Genomic DNA, 6000 nt, shown 5'->3' with positions numbered 1-6000 from the left:
ATCAGCAAGGGAGATGAGGCGGAGTACAGGACTACGGTGGGAAACTTTGTCACATGGTGTGAGCAGAATCATCTGCAACTTAATGTGAAAAAGACTAAGGAGCTGGTGGTGGACCTGAGGAGGGTTAAAGCACCGGTGACCCCTGTTTCCATCCAAGGGGTCAGTGTGGACATGGTGGAGGATTACAAATACCTGGGGATACGAATTGACAATAAACTGGACTGATCAAAGAACACTGAGGCTGTCTACAAGAAGGGTCAGAGCCGTCTCTACTTCCTGAGGAGACTGAGGTCCTTTAACATCTGCTGGACGATGCTGAGGATGTTCTACAAGGCTGTGGTGGCCAGTGCTATCATGTTTGCTGTTGTGTGCTGGGGCAGCAGGCTGAGGGTAGCAGACACCAACAGAATCAACAAACTCATTTGTAAGGCCAGTGATGTTGTGGGGGTGGAACTGGACTCTCTGACGGTGGTGTCTGAAAAGAGGATGCTGTCCAAGTTGCATGCCATCTTGGACAATGTCTCCCATCCACTCCGTAATGTACTGGTTAGACACAGGAGTACGTTCAGCCAGAGACTCCTTCCACCGAGATGCAACACTGAGCGTCACAGGAAGTCATTCCTGCCTATGGCCATCAAACTTTACAGCTCCTCCCTCAGAGTGTCAGACACCCTAAGCCAATAGGCTGGTCCTGGACTTATTTCCACTTGGAATAATTTACTTATTATTATTTAATTATTTATGGTTTTATATTGCTATATTTCTTCATTATTCTTGGTTGGTGCGACTGTAACGAAACCCAATTTCCCTCGGGATCAATAAAGTATGTCTGTCTGTCTTATCTGGGAATCATTTTGGTAAATCTTTTCTGCAACCTTCCTAATGCTTATTGGGATCTTTAATAGATCTTATTAGCACATTTATTATCACTGACATATGTCGTGAAATTTGTTGTTTTATGGCATTATAGTGTAATACATATAAACTTATAAGGTTACTATAAAATTACTTTATTTTATTACAATAAAAATAGGGTAAAAGAAGAGTAATGAATTAGTGTTCATGGACCATTCAGGTATCTAATGGCAGAGGGGGAGAAGCTGTTTCTAAAATGTTATTTGTGGGTCTTCAGGTTGCTGTAGCTCCACCCTGACGGTAGTAATAAAAAGAGGGCATGTCCCAAGTGGTGGGTGTCCTACTTGCTACACTGTCTTTTGAAGATGTCCTCGATAGTGGGGAGGCTTGCACCCACAATGGAGCAGGCTGAGTCTACAAACCTCCGTAGCCTCTTTTGATCCTGTGCACTAGAGCCTCCAAAGCAGGAGGATGATGCAACCTATCAGCGTGCTCTGTACTGTACATTTGCAGAAATTTGCTAGAGACTTTGGTAACATACCAAATCTCCTCAAACTCCTAGTGAAGTATAGCCACCGATGTCACTTCTTCATGATTGAGTAAATATGTTGGTTCCACAAAGGAGATGATGCAAGAAGGTGGAGTGGCCAAATGTGTAGACTGACAAATAAAATTTATGGCTGTAGGAGAGTTAGTGTATTGTGCATTTAAAAAAAATGTTTGGGCTATCTACAAGATGGCACTGGATTAAGATGACTGTCACGCTCTCTGCAGATCAAGTCATCAATAATATTATTATTGATTATCTCTTTTAAATCTAAATACCATGACTCAAAGAATGACTCGATGCACTAATGTGATGAAATAATCTGAAAGTATTGAGAAATATACCTGACATAATCACTATATATACCTGAAATATAACCACTATGTACTAGCTTTTTACTACACTATGTAATCACTCCTATTTACTGAATATTACTATGTATTATTTCACTAGACACATTTTGCTATGTATTGTTTTACTAGATACCTTGTATTCTCTTAGCTACATACTGTGGCAGTTAAAGAACACCTGTTTAGCTAGCAGCACTAATTAGCTGAAATGTACCCCATGTGTTACACTCAGCCTTTGTTTAGTACGAGATAACGGTGGCGGACAGGATGGTACGAGCAGGAAATGCAATGTGAGGGAGGTTGTCTGAAAAAATAACCTTGGCCAGGAATGGGGCCCCAATGCGAACTGGAGAGAAATAATGGTGGCGCACCGAGAGCTAGGCAAGAGCAATTGACTAGTTAATGTATAGATGATATGCAACTAAAACTTGATTGGGTATGGTGATGAAACCAAAATGTAACTGAGATAAGAAATTACTATAAAGAATGCTGTACACCGGAGCTTGGTGGGCTTTCGGTGACAAGTTCATTGATTGCCTCAGCCTTTGTTTGCAAATAAAGGTTTAAACTTCTCAAAGAATTGTCTGTGTCTCCAGGTCATTTCAAGTAACCACGACAAAATTGGCGTCACGAACAGGATCGGAAAGAGACCCGCGAAAAGGATTCGGCGGGTTGAGGCCGCTTCCCGGTCTCTCGGGAGCCCTCACAGAGCTAACAGAATTACAGGTGCACCCAGAAAAAAGATAAGCCCTTTTTGCGACAATTTGGACTAAAATTCTGTTGGTTTTGGGGGTCTCGGGGACTCAGAGGTGTGTAGCAACTGCCGAAGGGTCTCTCCGATCCAAAGAATCTGGCAGAATTGGGGGTTTAACAGGAGGCTCAGAAGATTGATCGAGAACATTGCAGTGGGGGTAAGTACGAATAAGGTAATAAGAAGTTGAGTAAAGAAAATTCCACGTGGTGTTGGTAAGTCCCTGTGGATACCGCTTCGCACGAAGCGAAGGGCTGAACGGGCAGAGAGAGTGAAGAGAAACTTCTGTGAGTACTGCCCTAGGTTGAGGGCTGCTCGGGCAGAATGGAATAGAAGGTAAGAAGAATTTGATAAATTGCTTGAACACTGGTAGAATAAACTGTAGGGCTAGGCGTGGAAATAGGATCGGGGAGGTATTTGAACTGTGAGATTTTTAAAGAAATAATACCTAAGAGAAGAAGAGAATAACATGGCGGAAGAAAAAGTAACAGCAGTAGACATACTGTGCAAGAAATTCCCAGTAAGTAGAGGTGAGATTATTGCATTTTCAGAGAAATGGGAAAAAAGAACCAAAAACCTGTGCACAAAATGGCCAAAAGAAGGGACATTCGATGTAAGCTTGTGTGAAGAGATGGAAGCACCAATTAAAAATCATAAACCAAACGATAAGTCCAAGAAAAGGGAGGAAAGGAGAGAGCAGGAGATGGACGTATTGAAACTTTTTAGGATGGAGGGAGAGAGATTGAGAAAGACAGGCAGGATATTGATAATAAACGAAAAAGACAAAAGGGAACAGGGAAAACAGTCAGGTGGGGGAGAGGAAAAACCTAACAGAAGCCCGGCTTCAGCTCCATACCCGGATCTGAAAGAAGTAGAAAGACCCCCTCCCTATCATGAGCAGGGAACACCCAAGCAGTGCCCCATGATATCAGGAACAGTAAGCCTGCAGGGGGAAGTAGAGGTCTGGGACCCTGAGGAGGAAAGAAGGAAATATGAGAGGGTGAGAGAGGTGCTGAGGAATGAGATAGAGGGAGAAAAGATAAGGATGGAGCAGGAAAGAAGGGAGATGGAAAGAGAAGTGGAAAGGCTACAGCAGCTGAGAGAGAAGAGGGATTATGAGGAGTATCGGTTATACTGTAGAGACAGACAGACTAGAAGAGAACAGGAATCATCTAGATGGCAAGAACGGAGTGAGTTGAGAGGAAGTTGGAGGAAGGTAGGAGACGAGAGTTTGGAGGAAGCACGAGAGAGGACGGAGAGGCAGATATTGGAGATGGAAGAGGGGACTAGAGGAGAGAAGGAGCAAGGGAGAAGGTATACCCCAAGGAGGTATGAGTAGCAGCCAGTAGAAATAGGGTCAGCAATAGATGAAGAATCAGGTGAGGAAGGAAGCTTGATTACATGGAACGGGGAGAAGGAAATGCTGCCACTGCTGATAAAAGGATCAGGACAAGTAGTTTATCCCTTGGGGATCCCACGACCTGGAAGGGCTGAAAAATACTCTGCCTAGTCTGCACAAGGGGGCAGGAAAGTGGATTAGAGCCTTCGAGGAGGAAACAACGGGATGATTGTTGGCTGTGGGAGATTTGAAGGCACTGCTGATAAGGTTGATGGGAACTTCCAAGCTAAAAGAACTGATGGAAATGGCTGGCTTGCAGAATGTGGACAGCCCACAGACTGATGGGACCAATTTTGATCCAGTGAGGCAGAGGGTATGGCAGGCCCTCAGGAAGCTTTATCCACCCAGAGTGGGCCCCAAAGCCTTAAAGGGGGAACCACTGGGAGACACTGAAAACCCTGCAGCCTATGTTGAAAACCAGTTGAAAAAGTGGAGACTGGAGACTGAGCAAGAGGTGGAAAATAGCTTGTTTCTGAACTCACTGTTCCGGCAAAGCATTCTGGACGCAATGCCTCCACAAGTCAAATCTAAATTGGAAGTGGTTGAGCTGTCGTCGCTGAACCCACAAGCATTCAGCGATCACGTAGTCCACGCGGTGGAGAAATATTGGAGAGCCAAACGAAAGCTGGCTGAGCAGCAAGAAGAGGTGCAGCGACAGCTATTGCAAATGCAGCCCGAAGAACTGAAAAAGAAGGAAAAAGAAAAAAGCAAAAAGATGCTGCCAGCCATCACCAGTGTGAGTACAGCCATTAAAGTGAATGAAGCACCACTAGATGGAGGAACCGGTCATTCTGTCAGTCAAGGACCAGAAAACCCCATGCCAATAATGAATGTCTTCAGAGGAGCATTTCCACAGATGCCCTATCAGGGACAGAGTAGATTTAAGCAACAGCCCACACTGGACTGGAAGTCCTAAGGAGGGGGGCAGAGGAGTTATGGGCAGACTGGTTAGAAAGCAGACTAGAGGGATGGGGTGCGTGGCTGACCAAAATGGCAATAGCTGCAGGTGTTGTATTGATAAGTTGTGCACTTATTCTGTGCTGTTTTCTTCCATGTCTCAAGACTTTGATAGTGCGTGCGACAGCAAAACGATTCCCGATGCTCCTGGAAATTGTTGAATCTGACCCCAGACAAGGAGAAAAACCAATGATGTACTGTTACAGTCTGCGCGACGCATCAAATAGACTGGAGGGTGTTAATGATGTGGATACCAGTCTGTAAAGGTGTCTGAGTCTTTTTCTCTGTCTCAGCTACGGAGGGACAGGTTTTTGTCTCAGCAGCCTAGGGTAACAGAGAGAGATCATTTTGAGCTCCGAGTACAGAAATTGTAGTTGACCCAAATTTGGGATTAAAATACTGGACTTTATTTTGGCTTTGGTGCACGGCCTCTGAGTGTTCTCTTTCTGTGTGAGACCCTGTGGGTCTCAAAGGGGGATTATATTGAGAAATATACCTGACATAATCACTATATATACCTGAAATATAACCACTATGTACTAGCTTTTTACTACACTATGTAATCACTCCTATGCACTGAATATTACTATGTATTGTTTTACTAGATACATTGTATTCTCTTAGCTACATACTGTGGCAGTTAAAGAACACCTGTTTAGCTAGTAGCACTAATTAGCTGAAATGTACTCCATGTATTATACTCAGCCTTTGTTTAGTACGAGATAACGGTGGCGGACAGGATGGTACGAGCAGGAAATGTAATGTGAGGGAGGTTGTCTGAAAAAATAACCTTGGCCAGGAATGGGGCCCCAATGCAAACTGGAGAGAAATACTGGTGGCGCACCAAGAGCTAGGCAAGAGCGATTGACTAGTTAATGTATAGATGATATGCAACTAAAAATTGATTGGGTGTGCTGATAAAACCGAAATGTAACTGAGATAAGAAATTACTATAAAGAATGCTGTACACCGGAGCTCGGTGGGCTTTCGGTGACAAGTTCATTGATTGCCTCAGCCTTTGTTTGCAAATAAAGGTTTAAACTTCTTGAAGAATTGTCTGTGACTCCTGGTCATTTCAAGTAACCACGACAAAAGAATGCTTTCACATACATCCGGCAATATTAAACCAACTTACTTCAAT

The sequence above is a fragment of the Hemitrygon akajei genome, chromosome 1, assembly GCF_048418815.1.
Source record: "Hemitrygon akajei chromosome 1, sHemAka1.3, whole genome shotgun sequence".
Classification (NCBI taxonomy): domain Eukaryota; kingdom Metazoa; phylum Chordata; class Chondrichthyes; order Myliobatiformes; family Dasyatidae; genus Hemitrygon; species Hemitrygon akajei.
The sequence above is the reverse complement of the archived record's forward strand: the minus strand, read 5'-3'. Positions refer to the sequence as shown.